At 37.1% G+C, this 24,895-nt stretch overlaps 1 non-coding gene across 1 annotated transcript; it reads right to left on the bottom strand.

Moving 5' to 3' along the window:
* Window positions 1–4,500: 4,500 nt before the first annotated feature.
* On the bottom strand, window positions 4,501–4,604 carry LOC147514382 (small nucleolar RNA R71). The gene has a single exon (XR_015214589.1). It is a non-coding gene; the product is annotated as a small nucleolar RNA R71 (small nucleolar RNA).
* Window positions 4,605–24,895: the final 20,291 nt, after the last annotated feature.

Here is a 24,895-nt window from a genome sequence, read left to right as displayed (position 1 = left end):
ACAAAACAACACTACTAGATTAAAATGAGGAAAAAATATCGCAGTCACTCGATCTATTATCATACTTATGCTGGTATGAATAATTGAAACTACTGTATAAGGACAATTTGACTTGCTGCATCCACAATATAACTTATATTTGACTTGCTGCATCCAAATTTAATCATAAAATGTAAGAAATGTATATATCTTATTTATATAGTAGCTCTTCATGACTACTTCTCAATCTAATACCTAATTCCTTTTTGATACGCTGGCCAAAACCTATTTGGCAATTGCATCCAACTCTTATCCATTTCCGTGTTCCCTACTACGAGATAATAATTGTACATCACAAAATAAGAAAACCCAAACATTTAAACTAACCAAGGACAGTCCATTAACAATCCAACTTCGTACACCACTATTGATAGAAATTAATTTACGCATGCATATAAGAATATACGAACAATTACCAAAAACAGTGTGTAATTTAACTTCACAAAGTGGTCTTGTATTCAAGATTGCATTCAACCAGACTTCTACTGTCCTTAAAATGCATACACATGATAGAAAGATTGAAAAGCAACCAAAATCAGAGAAAAAGGGCCAGCAATCATCATCGTAACTCGGTTCTAATACATAAGTCATCTTAGCAAGCATGCACACACGTTACGGAAACCAACAAGCACATAATTCACCCATAAGTTCATTGTATATAACTATGGCAATTTATGGAAACCAGTTTCTTTCCAATAGTTATGGCAGTTTATTAGATTTACAACTTTTTCAATCAAAATAGAAATAGTGAAATTAAATACACTACAGTAGAGGAAATCTCATTGTATATAACTAAATCAGGTGCCTAATAAGAGTCTGTTATGGTGGAGATGCAAGTGCAAGTGCAAAAGGGGATTTAGTGACGTCATGTTCAAATTTCACTCCTTAGGTTCTTATAAGAACAAAACTGAGAGGACAGATGATCCTACAAGCAGCAAATGCTTGTAGCTGATGATCCCATCAGCTCAAAAGAAAAAAAAAAATCATCAAGTTAATATGATACAGAATAACAGAATTACAAATACTAAAAAATGCTAGCAAGATGATTCGATTACATGGTATGTGACAGTGAAAACTAACGAACAATTTTCTACACCAATAACCTGGCATACTTGAAGTAAAATAAATGTAACGAATATAAAGTAAGGAGAATCAAACAAAGAATTCAATAATGAAAAACCAAACACGAACGAAATAATCATACAACAAAACAATGACAAAAAATCAATCATACTCATAAATTAACGAAAATATTACAAAGAAATTTATTATAACCTGAAACACTGCGGGAATTGTGTATAGAAACAGTGGTGAGAACCTCAATTCCTGTAGATAAACACTAAAAAAAGGTAAATAAATTACAACTAGGGGATAAGAGAGAATGGAGTATATATGAAATTCTCGTAGTATATTCCTGTATATTTTCTCTTTGAAGTATATTGTTTGAAAATACAACATCACCTAGTAGTATTTTCTTAGAGAATGGAGCATATTGTTTGAAAATGATCTTATTTAGTATTGATTTTTGGTTAATCTAAAGACGTCTTCCTCATTCAGAGATAGCTTTTCCTACGGTGATCATCCCAAAAATGAAATCATAATTTTTGCAAACACCAAAAGTCAAGGATCTTGCTAATCATGGAAGGATGTATGCTAGTATATGTTAAAGAACTCCCAATCAAATAGTCCAATTCAATTGATGAATTGACTTAGAAAATTGGAATTCCCACGATTCTAGTTTGTTTGGTCAAATCTATTTCCATAAGATGAATTATACTACTTCAGTAGCTTAGTACGATAATTTGATATCTTGTTCTGTAAGTCTTGTTTGGTTTCCTGGTTGGTCTTGTTTTAGAGCATATGTCAATGTTCTGAAACACAAAAGGATGCTTCCTGGGTTATCTCTATCCGAGTGGCCTAATTTTGTTACTATTAGTTTTACTTAAAGGGTCTAAAAGGACCTTAAGGTTGGCTGCAAGATTGAGAGTGGGTCATACCTGATTGTGATTTGAATCTGTTAAGGTGAAACAAGAAATTATCTGTGTCACAACACCACTAATCATCATTTTATCTTCCGAACAGGAGGAAATAATTAGAAGGTGTCATAGCATGCAGAAACCAATGATAGTGGCAACAAACATGTTGGAAAGCATGATAAGCTGTCCAACTCCTACAAGGGCAAAAGTTTCTGACATTGCAATAGCAGTGAGAGAAGGTGTTGATGCTATTATGCTCTCTGGAGAAACAACTCATGGGAAGTAGGTTACCTTGGTCTTATTTCTGCATCCTAAAAATCTATTTTCTGAATTTCTAGTTCTTTAGAAGCAGTGTATTCTAGTATACTACATTACCAAAGATTCGAGTTTGAAGTAATAACCAAAGCTTCAAACTTTAATTCCAAAAATATACAAAACCAAAAATCAGAACTTGAAGTATATATTTTCTAAATTTAAAGACGTACCATTCGCAGTAACCAAAGAAATCGCTTTTAGCAAAAGAAACAACTTTTGTGGTACACTCGGCCTCCTCAGTCGATGAAGAATGGTTTTTTTTTCTTGCTTTTATCTTTTTTTTTATGAGTAGCAGTAGTTTCTTTTCTCGGGTAGGGTTTCTTTTGGGAAATTTGGTTTCCCAAATTGTTAGCGCAAGGTGACCGCCAAAACAATTCCCACCTAAAATCATCCCGCCCAATACTGTTAGGTGACACCAATGGCGCTGCCAATTACAATCGCATAGAAAAATAGAAATTCGGTGAAAAAAAGAAATTGTAATATTAAATTTATTAAAGACGGCAAGGGCGTTGCCAAAGGCAAAATACTTTTTTGCGGCCACTACGCGGTAGCTGGTGCTCAATTTTTTCATTAAAAATGAAATTTCACTTAAACAAAAAATTTAAACAAATGCTTTTGCAATGCCAGCTAGCATCACACCAGTTATATCCCAATCAGGTGGTACTAATAAGACAGGAACGTTTGAGTAGCGCCATTAGGCGTTGCAAATGTTATGCTTTACCAACGAAAAGTAGGCGTTGCAAAAGAGTGCGTTGCAACAGATCCCTTCTATTGTAGTATAGGGATCAAAATACTTAATCTTTATTGGTTAGGATTGCAATAATCTATACTAGCATATGAGGACTTAATCAAGGTAGAATTAAATCCCCCTAAACCCTTCTTCCCATTAAAATCTTCATATTAAATTGCTATAGTTTAATTTAGTATCTTAATATTAATTCACATCACATTAGTTTTATTAAACCATTGCTGTTAGAATTGTTAATTTAGAGAAATTATTACGTCTAAGAAACTAGGAGTGGAACAAATTCTGACTCCACATATTGCATGATAACGAGAGTAGAACTTTGATAAAGAACTAGAGTAAATTCATGCTTTTACTTATTCCTAGCATAAATCATTATTCTTAGTTATAAAACACAGTTTTTATAATTATCAAATGGTGCCGCTGCCATCTTAGTTTTGTTAGATTAGTTTCCCATTGTGTTTTCAATTCTACCAATATCCTATTACACCCACACACCCGATTGTTTGGTTCTAACTGTGTTTGTTTTTTTTTTCAAAATTTTTTTTCCAAATAGTACTCGTAGCGCGCTCGCACCCTTGTGTACCCTAATTCTGAGCATGCCCGCCCTCTTGTTATTGGATTTTTTTTTTTGAAATAGTACATTGAGCGCGCACGCGCCCTTGTTTACTCTATAAGTGAGTGCGCCTGCGCCCCTCTGAAGAGAAGCCCAATTTTCACTAGTTAGTCACAAGCTCTCATTTTGTTCAAATTATTTTATATTCAGTGTTTCCAACTTCTTAAATACACTGAGATTGCGTATACAAGACGCTATTCATACGCGAAGCAAGAAGGCATTCAGGTACTCCTTCTTTCACTCCTCGTCTCTTCTGTCAGAGGAGTTTTCATTCTAGCATATCAGGGTTGTTTGACTGTTGTTAGTGGTTTGTTTCATATTGACCTTAGCCTTGCATGAGATTAAGGTCCGGTAAAAGTAAACCATCTTCTGTTAGCTATCGTAAACATCAACGCACACGCCTATCTAAAATACCACACATTTCACCTACATTAATGGCTGACGAAACAGAGACTCCTCTCTCTGATTTTTAAAAAGCCCTTAACGATAGCCCTAAGTTATGCATCGTTCTTGCAGACCCAGTGGGGGATTTTCAAATTCCCCCGAATATATTTAATTTGTTACTGGTTTTTCATAGGTTAGACCACGAGAAGCCTTATCAGCATATGGGTAGGATAGAACAAGTTCTTACAACATTTCATCATCCTACCGTAAGTTCGAAACAAATTAAACTAAGGGTGTTTCCTTTCACCCTAGCCAATAAGGCGACATCTTGGTTAACTGCCCAAACGCCTAATTTTGTGGACTCATGGGCCAAACTTGTTCAATTGTTCATGGAACAGTTTTACCCACCACTGATGACAGATGAAATGCTTTAAAAGATTCATTTCTTCCGCCAGAATCCTGATGAATCCTTTTCAGAGGCCTGGAATCGTTTCACTGATCTTCTCATCGAGTGTCCACATCATAACATAACCTTGCGAAAGACACGCTTGTTTGTGCCTTTTTCAAAGGGCTTTTACATCATCATAAAGAGGTTCTTGATATAATGAGTGGTGGTAGTTTCCTTAGTAAAGGAACCTAGAGGCTTATATGTTTTAAGAAGATCAATCTAAGCGTATTAATAACTGGGTGGGGTAATGACATCCCCTGCTACGCTAATTCTTCTTCCACAGCTAAGGCTGCCAGTATGTTTGAGGTTAAATCTGATCCCGAGCTTTGAACTCTAATTGAATCTCTCACAAAAAAGGTAGAAGTCATTTCTGTTCAACAAAAGTTGTTACTCCTGTCATGAACGTCAACTCTATTCCATGTAATTTCTGTTTGAGTTTGGATAATCCCGACTCCTATTGTCCTCTCATCTATGAACAACCACCCGCACAGCCGGATAATGTTTGCTCCCACTACTACAGAAAAGTCTTAAGATAGCATGCGAAAAACGCTATGGTTGGTGTCCATAGCGTTTTCCAAAACGCTATTAATGATGGTGCTATGCTTTTATTGATAGCGTTTTCTGAAAAAACATTATTGCATTAATAGCATTTATTGACAAATGCTATCCTACTTATAGCATTTTTTCCTTAGTGATATTACAGACCGATAGCATTTATTATAGAAGTGCTATGCATTTCAATAGCGTTTTTCTTTAGCGCTATCCCTATTTCAATAGCGTTTTTTTTAAAAAATGTTATACTTGTTTTATGACGTTTTAGAGATCTATGCACATTTTCAGATTCCAGTTTTAATTGATTTCAAAATTATAAATATCTATTAAAAAGAAATTCAATTGAATCTAGATGGATTTGAACCATCAACCTCTCACTATCATTGAGTGAGCGCTCTTCCCATTTTGAGCTTATAGATCCACCGAAAAGAAAATAATCTCAATGGATTTGAATGAAAAAAATAATCACTACAATATAATCACTACAATGCACTACTAATATAAATATCTAGAATAGTATAAGTAAGTGATAGTACAATATAAGTTACCAAATATTTCGAAGGTGCTCCAATCCTCTCTACTCAGTTATTGAATCCCAGCATCCGAAAAATAGTTAAAAATAGTTGAAGGCTCACCAACGAACGTCACATTTGCCCGAGGTATTAACTATATGTATGACAAATAACTTAACAAAATGTATAGCAGACTTAACTTTGAAAGATGGATCATCATTTCGTGACCTTAATTAACATGTGTACATACATTGCTATGAATACTTTGAAATATTCTAAGTACTTATATTCTCCCTATCAATAGGATTGCACTCATTTGACAAATTACATACTCCGTGAAATTTTAGAAGGAAAAAGTAAAACTAGTATGAGAAAAAAGAAGGAATAATAAACATACCCCCAATTAATTACCTGTAAATTCTCTCATCTTTGTATTAGAGATAACAATCAGCCACCGCAGATGCTTGGCCTTCATAATACTCTTGAGCAGTTGTTCTAACAACAAATATGCTCACTTTTATAGGTTGATCACCTGTTTCTCCCCTTCTCTAACAAGAACCGCTCAGTATTTGGACCGGCTTCTTACATTGTAATACAGGCAACGTCAAATGAATCCATAAGCTGAAAAAATACCAGTAGTAAATTAAAGGTTGAGTGCAAGATCTATCTTTGCAAGAATTGAAGGTCGAGTGCTCCAACAGTAGTAACAAATATGTGTGAGAAAAAAAATACCAAAGGGAAGCAGATCCATGGCAAGCGGCGAGCAGCACCACACGGTGGCAAAGATCAACACCCAAAGCCAAAGGGCACCCAACACACGCTCTACCCAACAACACCACACCACACAACACCACACTCACACACTAGCACCTGCACACACAATCACCACACTAGCACCTGCACACACTCACACACTACCACCTGCACACACACTCACCACACCAACAAGGTGCGAGCATCCTCAGTACCACTAAATTCTCAGAGGCAAGAAAAATGAGTAGCAAAGTTACAAAATCAGATGTTTTATATATTCCCTCAGTGCAAAAGTTGCCAACATACTGGTTAAGTCGATAAATGCCTCAGCATCAGCTACCTGTTCTCTAGGCATTTGAACCATAAACCAAATTTCGATAAATGAAAAAAGAAAGCACTCACCACCACCTGCACACACTCACACACACACACCAGCTAGCAGTACACTCACATTACCACATCCACACACTCACACACTAGCTAGTAGCACACTCACATCACCACCTGCACACACTCATGCACTAGCTAGCAAGCGCTAGCAGCATTCCCAAAGACCAGTCCAATACCACCACGTGTCACTCGGAACAAGATAACCATACAAATATACAACTAAGTTAATGTGAAACTTTTATTCAATATAATTATATTGAGAAAACAACCCATGTACACTTGGGTCATGCATCCATATGCTAAGTTCTTAGACCAAGTAAGCAACTCAAAACATATATGTTTAAGGTAATAGGTATCAAGAGTTCCAAGGGTGAAACAAATGTAGCAACAAACATAAGAGCTATAGTTACCCGAAAAGAGCTATATAGATACATAATTGTGACAATAAAAATTATCATTATTATATGACATTTGGGCATAGTAAAAATGGGATCACCTATTGATGAATTGAAGATAGATTAGTAAGAAGAGTTACACAAACCTGTAAAATGTGTCATGAATAAAGGAATGCACAGAATAATATCTAGATGCATAAGACATTATAAAGGAATAAAAGACACACATCAGTAGAGACTAATACAAGAATTGATTTTTCCAGACCTTCAACGTTTTAGAAAAAACACTCAACAGGCAATACACACCACTCACATACTGGCATTATGCATTCAGTGAGTAAAAACCGTTAATGTATAGATTGTACTTTGGTATGTGATATGCTAGCCAACATTCATATTTTGGGAGCGGCTAGGGAAGAACATCATGTCAACTTCTTACATAAGGTCTGCAGCATCACAAAGCACAAAAACAATAATGATACAAAGTTACAAACAAGGTGTCTAAAACAAGGAAAGCGAACCTCTTCAGGCGTGAACTATCACTTAACCACGCAAGTTTTTGTAAGTCATAACCTTCCTTTCCTTCAATTCTGTATTAATTGGACCAACCCTTCAAAACCAGTAAAAATATATATACTTAAATATCAGAAAATGAAAATGCTACTTAAATTCAAAGAAGATGTCATTTTTATTTACATGGTGCCTAATCCCAATGTGTTCTTAAGAACTTTAAGCGTAAAACTACCATTGTACTTCCAAACCAACAAGACGCGAGAGTACCACTAAATTCTTGGAGTAGCAAGCAAAAAAAAGGTAGTAAAGTTATAAAATCAGATGGTTTAATGCCCTCATTGCATTTCGACTTGACAAATAAAAGTTGCCAACATACTGGTTAAGTCGAGAAATGCCTCAACATCAGGCACCTTTTCTCTAGGACTTTGAACTATAAACCAACAACAAAATTCAACATATTAGCCAAAAAAAATGACATAAGGTCGCCACCCCCATCAAATAGTAGCAAAGTAGTGAACAACCATATGTAATTAGTTGGACAGTGTATTAATAACTCGTGTTTAGATGATCTAAGTGTCTAACTTACCATGTGCATTTCATAGAAACAACTAAACACCATAAACAATGTGTGCCTCGCATATATGCTTGGATTTGTAAGGTATTCCTACAAAATTCAACAACTTTTTGGCTATTCTCAATTTAAATAGCATAAGTCGTACTCTAGGTAAATCTACCTAGAAATCTTTTGCAAGCTTAGCATCGTCAATCTTTTTGCTTGCTTGCAATTAGATAGGGGGAAAAAATCAGAACTAAGAACCACTCAGTTACGAAGAAAGCAAACTTTTGAAAACCATGGAAACCTAATCGGCAGTTAACATCAAAAGAATCAATCATGTCAGAGGTAAAAAATCAGTTTGAATAACTCAACTCGCCACTGAATCTTCTTGATGACCTCATTGAATGAAACCATTATTCTTATAGACCCCTACATGTCTACCTAAGTCCTTGTTAAAACACCATGGAAAAATTCTGTTGAGCGACCGACCACTTGAGCGTGCTTATCTTTTGTTAAAGAACAACCCATAATATAGCTAACAGATTATCGTCTGGTTAGTTGAACTTGAGCCACCTGAAAAATAAACCAACGCCAAAACTAAATAACAAACAAGTTACTAAAAATAGAATAAAGAAGTAAACAAAAACTTATCACACTATTGTGCACTTCATAAAATGATTACACTAATAAGAATCAGGCCTAGCTTTTCTATGAAAATAATCACTTGAACAAGTTCTTAAGTAACTCAATGAACTCAAGAAACCAGTAAAAAGTAACCTTAGTTCACATAAAAAATCACAAAGATATAACAAAGGCAGCAACATAGTTTTGAAGCCCACGGTCAATGCTCTTTCACAAAGCTTTTGAGCTAGCCTTGTACTGATTCTTTAAATGGCCCCACTGATAGTAGAAATTTTCACAACAAACTATACAAGGACACATAATATTTGACAAAATGATATCAAGCCATAGCAACGCATGTATTGCCATGTATCAACAACTATTCTAAAAATAACTGTCAGAACCAAAAGAATATAACTAAGCAATGGATCTACTAAAGTCACATACAAGTTGTTCCTACGAATTATACAATGTTGCAAGCAGATGCAAATACTGAGACTTTAACAGTTGAATAGACAAAAAGTACTACAATTCTTACCCTAAAAAAAAGATTACAACACTTAGTAATAGAAAGTCAACAGAAGGCATTGAAACTTAAACAAATAAGTTATAATATTTGATGGCTTATTATCTTTACACAGGAATAACTACCCATCCAAATTACAAAATTATTGTTTAGATTCAAAGAGTTCAAATCATTGACAAGAGCGATGGGTACAAAAGATGAATCGATAACTGTCACGTACCTTGTGCTCCTTCGTAGATCCTTTATATAGGAGTTCAACCAGTAGAAAATACCCAAATTTTAACAAAAAAACTTAAATAAATTCCATAATTTTTTAACAGATTTCTCTTTACCCATTTTTCAGAAGGTGGAATTGGATCTAGAATTAAAAACGAAAATGTGAAACTTTAAAGATTGAGGCGTAGTTCGATTTGGAAATAGATAAAGGTTCGAAAAGAGATACTTACTTTTCTTGTAGCAGCAAGATTGATTTGATGGTTTCAAAATTCAAAGTTCCATTCTCAGATTTTGGACGAGGTGGTGGAGAGAGTGTTTTGCCTTAGAGAGAGAGAGAGAGAGAGAGAGAGAGAGAGAGAGAGAGAGAGAGAGAGAGAGAGAGAGAGAGAGAGAGAGAGAGAGAGAGAGATGGTGGTGGTTGTTAGGGGAAAGAGGGAAAATAGAGAAACATAAGCGGACCTTCAGTTTTTGGGAATTTCAGTTGAAGTGGGCTGAAGTCCGACAAAGGCCTGCCATTTATAGCAGTAACCAGAAAACACAATTGATTTTATTGCATTTTCCGTGCAAACGCAATTGTTAGGGGCTATTTGTTTTTGCCTCTTATAAGACCTTGAGGTCTTATAACCGCTTATAAGATGTGGCCAAGTGATTTTGGACATTTTTTTTATTTGTTTTTTGCCTCTTATAAGAGGCATTATACTAGAAATGTCTTATAAGAGGCTCCAATTCTATAAGTACCAAAATTGGATCTACTTCAATTCTATAAGTCTTATAACTTGAAAAATAACTCAAACACCCCCCGTCCATATACCCCTAGCCTCATTTCTCTCTTCTTCTCTTTCCATTATTTTCTTCTCCAAATAACTCTATTGCCCTAGCCACCACCGGCTATCACCACCACCACTACCAAACTATTAAAACCACCACCACCACTACTGCCACCGTCATCACCACCACCACTACCACCACCATCATTACCTCTACCACCACTACCACTGTACTATTAAGACTATCATCACCACCACCACGTTGCTATTAAAACCACCACCACTTCTACTACTACCACCACCACCATCACTACCACCGTGTAATTAAGACCAATATCATCACCTCCACTACCACCACCACCACTACCACCGTACTATTAAGACTATCACCACCACCGCCACTGTGCTATTAAGACATCCACCGCTTCTACTACTACTACTACCACCGCCACCACTGTGCTATTAAAACCACCACCACTACCACCGTGCTATTAAGACCAATATCATCACCTTTACTACTAGCACCACTATCAGTACCACCGTACTATTAAGACTATCACCACCACCGCCACCGTGTTATTAAGACATCCACCGCTTCTACTACTACTATTACTACCACCACCACCGTGCTATTAAAACCACCACCACTACCACCGTACTATCAAGACTATCACCACCGCCGCCACCGTGCTATTAAGACATTCACCACTTCTACTACTACTACCACCACCACCACCGTGCTATTAAGACCAATATCATCACCTCCACTACCACCACCACCGTGTTATTAAGACCACTACCACCACCGCCAATTAAAGTAGTTCCCTAAAATCGATATTCTAATTATCAAAATTGATTTGAAATCGAAAATCAAACTATACGCTTGTTTCAAATTAATCTATTCAAGTTAAATGTGATGTAAAGTAGGGTTATATTTGTCAAATAACCATCTATAAGATGTCATATATTTGTTTTTTCTATTTTTACAAGTACTTGTAAGCGGAACTTAAAATGAAAAACAAACCACTTTATAAGACCATCTTATAAGACCCTCTTATAACACATGGTCTTATAAGACCCTCTTATAACTTAACCCAAAAAAACAAATAGCCCCTTAGTGTTCCGGTTACAAACATACCATAGCACTAGATGGATAAACGCTATCCTTCAAAATGTATAGCCCAATTTCAGTTGGAGAAATAATTAACAAGTTACACCTCCAGGGTTTAATAATCAAAATATTAGGCCAACAAACAACTACAACCTAGCTCTACAAAGACAAGGACAAGGTAATTATAATAATTACAATAATTATAATAATAATAATAGAGGTATCATACTGGTTAATAACAACTATCACAACCCACCCATTAATAATCAACGTGAGATAGTTCCTGTCACACCACCTGTGACCACTACACATCCATAACCGGATCGTTTCGACGCCTGCATGCAAACTCAACAACAGATTTTACAATCCATTAACCAATCATTACAACAGTTACCTCAAGAGAAAGCCCAACCAAAAGGTGTGTTTCCAGGTCAAACTATACCTAATCCTAAAATGGCAAACACAGCCTTTGCAGTAACTGGTAATACTAGTAACAGAAATTTAAATGTAGGTGAGTTAAATGTCATCACCACTCTCCGTTCTGGCAGAGTGGTTGATAACACCGTAACTATGCCCATTGATACACCACTAGTGCTCAATGAAAATGAAAATTTACTAGATACCGAAATAGAAACTGAAGATCCTACCCCTGTAGAGGTACCAGTTAAACCACAACCCAAGAGGAAAGCGGACAAGGTAAAAAATCCTATTGATCTATATGTTAAATATAGAGAGAAACCACCATTTCCCCAGAGACTAGCCATGTTAAACAAGAATACAAATTTTGACGAGATTAGGGAAGTATTTAAAAATCTAACGATAAACCTACCTTATCTTGAAGCTATTAAAAAATTACCACAACATGCTAAGTTTCTAAAAGAGTTATGCACTACTAGGTGGAAAACAAATATTCCAAAAGACGCCTTTTTAACTGAACAGTTTACCACTCTATCTGAACATAATGAAATTGTTAAGTACAATGACCCTGGTCATCCTACTGTACAATGCACCTTAGAGGATACTCACACGACAACTGCTCTATTAGACTTGGAGGCGAGTGTTAACTTGCTCCCTTATTATCTATATAAACAAATAGGTCTATAAGAGATGCAACCAACTAAAATGATATTGCAATTAGCTGATCATTCTATTAAGTATCCTAAGGGTGTTGTTGAAAATGTGCTGGTTAAAGTTCAAGATTTTTTCTCCCTAGCCAACTTCGTTATCCTCGACACAGAAATCGCTAACGACTCTGTTCCAATCATTTTAGGGCGTCCTTTCTTGGCAACTGCCAATGCGCTCATAAAGTGCCACAATAGTTCGATGTCCATGTCTTTTGACCATCTTTCTGTTGACGTAAATGTTTTCAAAATTATATAACAGTTATCTGATACGACTATAGATAGAGAAGTTAGCGTGATCGAGAGCTTAGCTCAAGATTATTTCAACAATACATTTCTAGATAATCAGATGCATAAATTTCTTTCCTTCAGAAGTTCCGACTTCGACGATGACTCCTACTTAGAGGAAGTCAACGCCCTTTTTGAGTCTACTCCTATCTTAGATCCTTCTGTAACTCCATCTTCCGAGTTTGAAGACCTTTTACCTAAACAAGTCTTCACTACTCAAAAAGAGAACCCTCCGAAAGCCTTTCTACCCATTCCTCCCACCCATGTGCTTAACCCTCTTCCTACTGAGTTGAAGTATATTCAACTTGATCCGGATGGTAGTCATCCAGTGATCATATCTTCTCTGTTGTCTGCTGATGAAAAGGCACGTTTGATTAGGGTGATTAGGGAGCATCGTTCCTCAATCGGTTGGACCCTAGACGACATTAAGGGGATTTACCCTAATGTATGCACACATCACATACATTTGGAGGATAATGCGAAGACTTCACGTGAACCTCAGCGACGTTTGAAACTTTCCATGAAAGAGGTGGTCAGGGAAGAAGTCTTACGGTTACTCGATGCTGGTATCATATATCCCATTTCCGATAGCGAATAGGTAAGTCTCATTCACGTAGTTCCTAAGAAATCGGGGGTTACCGTTGTGTGTAATGTTGCTGGTGAATGTGTTTCCACACGTGTTCCTATGAAATGGAGGATTTGTATTGACTACAGATGCTTAAACGCCATGACACAGAAGGATCACTTTCCTTTACCTTTTATAAATCAGATGCTCGAACGTCTAGCTAGTCATGCTTATTATTGTTTTCTAGATGGCTACTCTGGCTATTTTCAGATCATTATCGATCCTGACGACCAAGACAAGACTACCTTCACATGTCCTTTTGGAACATATGCTTATAAACGAATGCTTTTCGGCCTTTGTAATACTCCTAATACCTTCTAACGGTGTATTCTTCATATCTTTAGTGACATGGTGGAGCGCTTCATGGAAGTTTTCATGGATGATTTTTCTCTCTATGGAGACTCTTTCAGTGAATGCTTGTCTAACCTTTCCAAAGTGTTGACACGGTGTGAGAAAAAGAATCTGGTTTTAAATTGGGAAAAATGTTATTTTATGGTAAAAAGAGGAATAGTGCTAGGTCATATTGTATCTAGCGACAACATAGAAGTAGATAAGGCTAAATTAGATAAGATAGCGTCTCTACCTATATCATTGACTATCTGTGAGCCTTTTTAGGCCATGCAGATTTCTATAGGCGTTTTATCAAGGATTTTTCAAAATTAGCTAGGCCTTTAACTAATCTGCTTTTAAAAGACGCTATCTTTGATTTTAATTATGACTGCAAATAGGCTTTTGTAACTTTAAAAGCCGTTTTAACATCTGCACTGATTATACATCCTCCCAATTAGTCTAAACCTTTCGAGCTTATGTGTGACAGTAACGATTATGCTGGTGGTGCTGTGTTACGCCAAAAGCTAGATGATAAGTCCACTGTTATTTATTATGCTAGTAAAACTTTAAATGATGCTCAAAGAAATTACACTACTACAGAAAAGAAATTTTTAGCTGTGGTTTATGCTTTAGATAAGTTCCGTCCTTATTTGGTTGGTTCAAAGACCTTAGTCTACATTGACCATGCAGCTCTTAGGTACCTTCTCGCCAATAAGGATGCTAAACAGAGATTGATCTGATGGATTCTTCTCTTGCAAGAGTTTACCCTAGAAATTAAGGATAAACGAGGGGTAAAAAATGTAGTTGCCGATCACTTATCTAGATTAACCAATAACAGTGATATTGATTCTGAGTCCATACTTGATTCTTTTCCTGATGAGCATCTTTATTCTATTTTTTCTGCACCATGGTATGCCGACATTGTAAATTATTTAGCTTCTAATATTATTCCTGATGTTTGGTTAAGAAATGAACGTAAGAAATTTTTGGCCAGAGTTAAGCTATACTATTGGGATGAGCCCTACCTTGTTAAGTATTGTGCGGATCAGATTATTCGTCTTTGTATTCCCAGTGGGAATAAAATGAGGTTTTATCCTTCTACCATGACAAAGAGTGTGGTAGCCATTTTAGTGGTATGAAAATGGGTTATTTAGCTTTTGGGCCACATTTTTAATGGACAAGTTGCAGTTGGTGACCAATTGATGGTTTATTAGTCATTGGGCCAAAATTGACGGTGATCCGTCCATATTTTCTAAATTGGCATATTTACCCTTGCACATGTACTACACGTGATTGAAATCAAAGATTAAGATCAATGCTATTTTCATATCTACCCAATAAAGTAAAATTGGACTACAGTTTATTGTCCATCGACTTTCTCCTATATTCGATCACTCACGTTGACATCGGGTTGATTGTTGATCGATTTGTGTTGGCAATGGGTTTGCTGATTAGCATCACCATAAAGTGGTGTTGAATAGTTGATTTGTGTTGGCAATAGGTTCGTTGTTTAGCATCACCATCATTTGTTATACTGTGCAAGGAAATTAGGAAGATCCCATTAAAGTATTCTCAAATTTCTTGAAATTTCAATCACCCTATCAACGATGGAAGCGAAATAAAACCATCCTAGCAAGCATGTATCACATTTACCCTTTAATTCGATGTTTTCTCTCAGCGCACCCTAATTGTGCAATAATTCTCTTCCTGGATTTAAAACAAATGGACTTGTTGTAGGCAATTCATCAAATTTTTTTTGGTTTCCAAGTTTTTGTTTATGGTTAGAATTTGTGAGGATTTTGGTTCTGTAGTGATGATTGTTTTTCATTTGGAATTGCATATACGAATTTTTGGATTTTTGGTGTTTGAATTTTTTGAGAATTTTCTTCAAGATGAGTGGAAAAAGTATATACTGCAAGAGAACTAGAAGTGAGTAACCAAGAAGATGAACAGTTAATGGTGACACATTAGTTGTTAGTGTGCTGAGGTGGAGGACCTTTAGGTAGTGGAAATCTCGGGGAACCGGGAGTAGCAGATCTAGACTCAACCATTCATTGATGGTCGTTGATTCTTTGCAAGGGTTGGGAATAGAAGCTCTCATGGTCGAACTAGACTATATATAGAAGAGTGGAAGAAGCCAACTTCAAAGGGCTATTTGATTAGGGCCGTTGGATCAAATCTTAGATTTTACCTTTATTTGTTTGATTTAAAAATTCACATGATAGACAAGTGTAAGGGGATGTTTTAGTCATTATACAAAAATTGCTTTTCAAACCAACGGTTCACTTACGGTTAACTCAAAGTCAATGCAGTCAACCGTCAATTTTGGCCCAATGGCTAATAAACCATCAATTGGTGACCAACTACAAATTATCCATTAAAAATGTGGCCCAAAAGCTAAATAACCCTATGAAAATGGCAGCTAAAATTCTGCAATTTGGTTTTTATTGGCCTACTCTTTTCATAGATGCCCAAGTTCACTATAAGACGTTTGTTCATTGCCAACAACTTGGGCGTATTATTAAACGTAATATGATGCCTTTAAATCCCATTATAGTAGTAATTTTTTTTGATGTATGGGGCATTGATTTCATGGGTCCTTTTCCTGTTTCCCACGGTTTTATTTATATTCTTGTTGCCGTGGACTACGTTTCCAAATGGATAGAGGCCATGGCTTGCCGTAGCAATGACCATAAGACAGTTGTATTTTTTGTTAAGGAATACATTTTCTATCATTTTGGCATTCCTAAAGCCATCATCAGTGATGGCGGAACACATTTTTGCAATAAGTTGTTGCGTTCTTAGTTAAGAAATACGGAGTTACCGATAAGGTGGCAACTCTTTATCATCCACGAACTAGTGGCCAAGTAGAAGTCTCTAATAGGGAAATAAAAAAAATATTAGAAACGACAATAAATCCTGTTCGGAAAGATTGGTCTAAGCGTCTAACAGATGCCTTATGGGCATATAGGACGACTTTTAAAACTCCTATAGGAATGTCTCCTTTTAGACTTGTGTTTGGAAAACCTTGTCACTTGCCCGTTGAATTGGAGCACCATGGTATGTGAGTTATAAAAAGCCTTAACTTCAATATTGATGAGGCGGGTGTCAAGCGCAAATTACAATTAAATGAGCTTGAAGAAATCCGTAGCGATTCTTATGATCTCGCGAATGATTATAAAACTAACCTGAAATATGTTCATGATAAACAAATTTTGTGTAAAGAGTTTGTAGTTGGTCAAAAGGTTTTGCTTTACAACTCCCGTTTGTATATTTTCCTAAGGAAATTAAAAACCGGTTGGTCTGGTCCTTTTCTGGTTACTGAAGTCACCCCTTACGGGGCAATCACCTTGGTAAATCCCAAGGACAACAATACCTTTCAAGTCAATGGCCAATGGTTAAAACATTTTCACGAGTTAATGTCCCCATATGTGGATAATGTCCTTTGACAGGACCCTGTCTATGAGGACTGACCTTTGATGTTTGGTGTACTTGCTCTCAATTCCATTTATTGGTAAGTGCACCATTAAGGTAACCAGACCCTCCATTTGGAGTGTGTAGCTATAAGTACCGGATCCTAAGTCCAAGTTTAACGTAATTCACGCTTTCCACTCTTACATGTTTTCTCGGTTTTTTAGTCATGTTTATCTATTGAGTGATTTATGTCTGTATTGTTTTATTGTTTTCCTTTATAATAAATCTTATTCATAAAAAATAAAAAATATTAAAACGCTATAAACAGTAAGTTAGCAAGTCTCAGGAATCTGACTTTAAAAGACCCACGTTTTAAAACAAATTTTTTAAACCATGTTTTCAAAAATTTGTTTGGGGGTGGGGTGTTTGGTCTTTCTATTCTTTATCGCTCAACTTCCTATTCTTGTTGTTTATGCGGTTAGTCGTATTTTGATTCGGGTTGACAATATCTATGAATTTAGATTTCTTTTGATCATATAACTTATGTCATTCACGCATTTCGAGGCATTTTCCATCTTTTTATATGTCAACCATGGTTAGATTTGAGTTTTCTATAGATCATTGGATTGTACGTTCTCTGCTAATCGTTTTCATAGCTCATTCGCCAAAATCGGATTGTTAACGAATCAGGAATTTTAGTTTTAAATTTTACGAGGCGTAGGACATGATGGGCATTTCAGAATTGTTTTGGGCTTGGGCCCAAATGATTTAACCCTACGCGGTCACGTGACTCGCACGTGACCCCCTTAAAAAAACCCAAAATGTGATTTTTCTTTTCTCTCCACCTCCAAAACTCAAGAACAAGCCTGAACCCAGAAAACCTTGAACGTGCACGTCTCCAGCCTAACTGCGCCTGCGCCCTAACCTCTACACAACCCCTATCCAATTTTCGACCGAGTGTTTAATTCACTCTCCCCCACCTTACACTCACGCCAATTTTGAAATACAAAACTCAATGGCTCTTCAAACCCCAAAGATTCTTCTGGAACATGTTTTTACTTTTCAACAATTTTCACCCATTTTCGGTCACGAATTGCGAATGAGGAAGTTGGAAGGGTTGTGGTATTCTATGGTTGATTTTTATCACACTAATTTGGTGTGTGATTTTTACAAGAAGAGGGAGATTGATGGTCGTCGGATTTTTGTGAAGGTGAATGGTAGTCGGAGGGAATTGACTACAGCAGTGCTGTCTGACATTACTGCATTAACCAAAGACCCATTGTAGTCACAATGCAGGAATCTCAGTTGGGTGGAATCGGTCCATTGATGACAGAGACTGTATTGGAAGGAATTTACAATGTGAACTCGCATTGTGTTCGTCAGACGTCTCTGAGATGAAACGAGCTGGTTGTGGCTCAGTGGGTTAGTAGGAATGTTATTGCCACCACGAAAGCCAGTGACATCAATTTGAGTTGTCTGCACATTCTCTGGATCCTTCAGAAAAAGAGGTATGAGTTTTGCATCCTTGACTTTTTGTTAAATGAGATTGGAGCAGATGGTAAAATGACCGCAGCCTTCCCTACGTTGATTACAAAGGTTATGTTGTATTGGGGATGTGTTCTGAAGACTGGTAAGATTAATTTGAAGTTGCATGAAAATGCACGTATTTATCGGGAATGTATTCAGAGGGATTGGAATTTTCCTGAGGTTAGGGGTGTTGAGACGGTATCGGATGAAGAAGATGAGGAAGACACAACGTGTTTTGATGCAAACGCTTTGGAAAAAGCTACTACGGATGTAGCCCACATCTCATTACTTTATCATGGCATGTGAACTCTCTATAGCGTGAATGAGATGATTCGAACAGGACAACGTTCTCTGAGAGACCTCTGTGAGGCTATTCAGACTATGCAAGGTACTCTCATCCGTAGCCAAGCAAACTTCCAGGCTAACATGGAGACTCTTGTCCAGAGTAATAATGCGTGTTGGGAAGCAAATGATGTTTTTATGGAGCAACATCGCACGTTTCAAGTAGAAGTTTTATGACGCTTGCCACCTCATGATGGTTACTCTTCTGCAGACTCTAGAAGGCACGAGCATCGTAGACGTAGGACGGATGATTCTGGCCCTTCCTCGTCTTGTGGCTAGTTCGTTTATTGTAATATTGTTGTTTTAAGACTATTTCCCCTATTTTTAGTAGAATTTTATTTCCAGTTGTTGAGTTAAGTAGTTAATTTTGGATTATGTATTCGATTGATTAGTTGAATTTCAAGTTAGTTTAAATTTTATCCGAGCATGCTATCTATTTTTCATGAATCCCACATTCCCGACTTGTTTGGGGGTGATATTATTTGTTTAGCATTGTATTTTACCCTATCAGGTAAGAGCCCAAAACTGTAGTTTTAACCCCTTTAACAATATCGCTTTTGACCAATTATGTGATTAATAAGTAAGAGTTAGTACTATTATCGTGTTCTTATGTATTTTAGGCATTGGAGTTGAATATGTGCAGAAATACGCCCCTTTTGCGAGATAATGGAGAAAGGGTTGGTTGCTAAGAAGTTTTATGATTAAAGGCCAAGATCTAAGGAGAAAAAGCCCATTTAAAGCCCAGTCAAAGCTAAAAAGTCAAAGTCAACGCGGGCAGAAACAACGCACAAAGTCAGCAGAACTTCCGAAGGCTGTTTCTTTAGACTTAGATTTCGGAATTTGGCCTACCTTATGTCAAAACGACCGGCTTGGAAAGTGTTTTCCAATGGTCCAAGCCTTGCCCAAATCAGAGGAGCAGAAGTTGACGAAAAGCCTGTTGAAGTCAATTTGAGCTAAAAAGCCCTCTGTGCACTTAAGAAATTGGGTTTTGGGCTCAATTTTCCGGCCAAAAATATGGCTCCTCAGCCCATGGACGAAAAAGTGGATCTAGCTTCTTCAAGAGAGAGATAGAGACCTAGCTCTGAAGCATCTAGTTTTTTTATTTAGTATTTATCCAATAACTTAGTTTTGATCTAGTTTTTTTTACATCAAATAGAATTAGTTTTAGAACAAAGATATATTATTTTAGAATCAAATTTAGTTTTATAATAAATTATTAGTTTTTCATTTCAATTTATTTTATTGATTCAATTCTTATTTAGTTTTAGTTGTCTTAAATTCATAATTAGTTTGTTTTAAATTGATAATTAGTATTCATAATTTTAGTTTTATATTAGTTTTAATTTCAGTTGTAATCCATTTTGAATCTTAGACTATTTTTAAATTAGATTAAGAAAATTAATTAGTTATTCAATAATGACTTGTTTTGATTGTTCTTGGCTTAGAAATGATAGTTTGATGAATCAAAGCTAAAACCTCCATTAGAGGGGTTTGAGGAAGCTTTGATGAAAACTTGATTGTGTAGTGTAGAAATGGTTGTAAGATTCTATTCCACTCTAGAAGGTAGTTGAATCACTATGAGAATGGGTTAAACTTCCTCACATGCTATTTATTATTTGGTAGAGATTGCCATGAATAGTTAGGGATTAGAACGACCAATTCGTTAGGTGAGAACATAAAGAATTGGATTACAACAATCTATGCTAGTTTATTAAGTTGAATTCAAGGTGAAATCAAATTCCCCTAATTCTTTATCTAGATTGGAACCGTAGTATTTTAATTGTCATTTTATTTTTTAGAACATCAATTTTGTATTTCAATCGTATTAGTATAATTGGGTTTCCATCGTTACTCTCATTGACTTTGATAGAACTGATAATCTTAGTTAACGTGAATTCTAAAGAACTAGGAGTGGAACGAATTCTCTACTCCACTTAGTGCAATAGCGTCGAGAGTGTAGAACTTTGATATTGAGAAACGAGCAGTTAAGCCTTAGTTTTACTTACCCTTGAGTTTCATCGCTTATGTGTAGGTAAAACTAGCGTTTTCCCTTTTATCAAATGGTGCCGCTGCCATCTTAGTTTTGTTTAGAATTGTTTTCATTAGTATTGTTATTCTTCCCAACGTCCCATTAAACCCACCCACCCTTGTTTGGTTCTAACTGTGGTTATTTGCTTCAGAACTGATTTTTTTTCGCAGGAATACACTGAGCGCACCTGCGCCCTTGGTAGGCAAATTTGGAGCACACCACGCGCCCAAAACACTGGACATCAGCCAATGCCAGAGCGCACCTTGCGCCCTCGTAGGCAAATTTGGAGCACACCCCGCGCCCACGTTACTGGATATCGGCCAAGGCACGAGTGCACCCTGCGCCTTACCAAGGCAAAAACAAAGTGCACCCCGCTCCCAAGTCCCTGGACCTCGAGTCAAGCCAGAGCGCACCCTGCGCCCTTGCAAGGCAAAATCAGAGCGCACCCCGCGCCCTCTTCTAAACAGCCCAATTTTCCCCGGTTAGTACAAACTTCCATTTTTTAAGTTATTAAGTGTTTCTAACTTGTTAAATACACTGAGCTCGTGTATACAAGACACTATTCATAAGCGAAGCAAGGAGGCATTCAGGTATTTCTTTCTTCCACTCCTCGAATCTTCTGTCAGAGGAGTTCTTATACTAGCATATCAGGATTGTTTTGAGTGTTGTCGTGTGTCGTTAAGATTGGACTTAGCCTTGCATGAGATTAAGGTAAGGTCGAAGAAAAATGCCTAACGTAATCAAACGTCAACGTCAACAAACACGCCTATCTAGTATACCACTCACTACACCTCTAGCTAGTATATCACACACTACACCTGAAATAATGGTCGAAGAAGGAGAGACTCCTCTCTCTGACTTTTAAAAAGCTTTGAGCGATAGCCCGAAATATTGCATCGTTTTTGCAGACCCAGTGGGGGATTTCTGAATCCCCACGAATATATTTAATTTTTTACCATTTTTTCATGGGTTAGACCAGGAGAAGCCTTACCAGCATATGCGCAGGATTGAACAAGTTCTTACCACATTCCATAATCCTACGGTAGGTGCAAAACAAATTAACTGAGGGTGTTTCCTTTCACCCTAGCCGATAAGGTGGCGTCTTGGTTAACTGGCCAAGCGCCTAATTCTGTGGACTTATGGGCCAAACTTGTTCAACTATTTATGGAACATTTTTACCCACCACTGAAGACAGATGAAATGCTTTCCAAGATTCATTTTTTTCGACAGAATCCTCATGAATCCTTTTCAGAGGCCTGGAATAATTTCACTGATCTTCTTATAGAGTGTCCACACCATAACCTGCGAAAGACACGTTAGTTCGTGCCTTTTTCAAGGGACTTTTACACCACCATAAAGAAGTCCTTGATATAATGAATGGGGGTAGTTTCCTCAGTAAAAGAGCCACAGAGGCTTATAAATTTTTAGAAGATCAAACTAAGCGTAATAATAACTGGGGGGGCGGGGGTAGTGACGATATCCCCTGCTCCGCTAGCTCTTCTTCAACAGTTAAGGCTGCCGGTATGTTTGAGATGAAACCTGATCCTAAACTTAGAAGTTTAATCGAATCTCTCACTAAAAAGGTAGAAGCTATTTCTGTTCAACAAAAGCCTACCCCTGTCATAAATGTCAACTCTATCCCATGTAATTTATGTTTGAGTCCTGAGCATCCCGACTCCTATTGTCCTCTCGCCTATGAACAGCCACCACCATATCAAGATAACGCTTGCTCCATAAATAGATATCACATTCCTAATGCCCCTTGGAGACAAAATCTCAACTTCAGTTGGAGAAATAATCAACAAGTCACACCTCCAGGGTATAATAATCAAAATGTTAGTCCAGCCAACAATTACCATCAAGCTCCACCTAGACAAGGACAAGGACAAGGACAAGGCAATTATAATAATTACAATAATAATAATTATAATGCTAATAGAGGTATCGTTATGGTTAATTAGAACTATCACAACCCACCTGTTAATAATCAATGTGAGATAGTTCCTCTCACACTACCTGTAACAACTACAAATCCACAACTAGATCGTCTCGACGCCTTCATACAGGTTAGCCAACAGCTTTTCCACTCCATGACTCAATCTAACCAACAGATTTTACAATCCATTAATCAAGGCATACAACAGTTAAACCAAGATAAAGCCCAACAAAAAGGTGTGTTTCCATGTCAAGTGATACCTAATCCTAAAACAACAAACACGACCTTTGAGGTAAATGGTAATACTAGTAATGAAAATGGAAACGTAGGTGAGCTAAATGCCATCACCACTCTTCGTTTTGGCAGAGTGGTTGATAACGCCGTAACTATGCCTGTAGTTACCCCACTAGTACGTAGTCCCTACACCGGATATTTTACTAGATACCGAAGTAGTAACTGAAGATCCTACCCCTATAAAGGTACTAGTTAAACCACAACCTAAGAAACAAAAGGCCAAGGTTAAACACCCTATTGATCCATATGCTAAATATAGAGAGAAACCACTATTTTCCCAGAGATTAGCCATGTTAACCAAAGATACAAATTTCGATGAGATTAGGGAGGTATTCAAAAATCTAACGATAAATCTACCCTTTCTTGAAGCGATTAAAAAGTTACCTCACCATGCTAAGTTTCTCAAAGAGTTGTGCACTACTAGGCGTAAGACAAATATTCCTAAAGACGCCTTTTTAACTGAACAATTTCCAACTTTAACCGAACATAATGGAATCGTTAAGTACAAGGACCCTGGTCGTCCTACTGTACAATGCACCTTAGGAGATTCCCACACACCGACCGTGCTATTAGACCTGGGGGCGAGTGTTAACTTACTTGCTTATTATTTATATAAACAAATAGGTCTACAAGAGATGCAACCTACTAAAATGACGTTGCAATTAGCTGATCGGTCCATTAATTATCCTAAGGGTGTTGTCGAAAACGTGCTTGTTAAGGTTCAGGATTTCTACTATCCTGCTGATTTTGTTATCCTTGATACAGAAGTCACTAACGACTCTGTTCCGATCATTTTAGGGCGTCCTTTCTTGGCAACTGCCAACGTGCTTATAAACTACCGCGATGGTTCGATGTCCATGTCTTTTGGCCATCTTTTGAGGTAAATGTTTTTAAAATGACGAAACCGTTACCAGATACGACTATCGATGGAGAAGTTAGCATAATCGAGAGCTTAGCTCAAGATTATTTCAAAACCACGTTTCTTGATAATCAAATGCACAAATTCCTTTCCTTTGGAAGTTCCAACTTCGACGAGAACTCCCTGGAAGTTGAGGAAGATTTCCTTCGACTCTTTTGCAACTCTTCCTTGCCACCTCGCGAGTCTCCCCCTGTCAGCATCCATTCATCCCTTGACGTTATGACGGAAGATGAATTTTTCACCCACTATCCCAGTGATTCTTTCAACCCACCTATTGAAGAATGTCTTGCGTATCTAAAAACTTCTGATGATATAGACCTGAGAACTCTAGGTGAGCACCATCCACCCACCTCACATCATCCTGTCACTCATTCATCTTCCATCACCAATATTCCCCACATTCCACCTTTTCAAAGGAACCTTGAGTTTGCACTTGACCCTTTTGCTTCTTCTGTGCTTAATGATTTTCTAAATCCTCCTAATAGGGAAATAATTTCCAAGGAAACGACACTTGACACCTTCATTTTCAGAATTGAGACAGTTCCTACCTACACCATTAATGAGTTTTGTGCTAAACCTACATTATCATTTCTTCCATTTCTCAATTCTATAATTCATCCATATCCACCATATCT

This window comes from Coptis chinensis, chromosome 2 (assembly GCF_015680905.1).
Source record: "Coptis chinensis isolate HL-2020 chromosome 2, ASM1568090v1, whole genome shotgun sequence".
In the NCBI taxonomy this organism is placed as follows: Eukaryota; Viridiplantae; Streptophyta; class Magnoliopsida; order Ranunculales; family Ranunculaceae; genus Coptis; species Coptis chinensis.
This window is presented reverse-complemented; position numbering and strand designations above follow the sequence as displayed.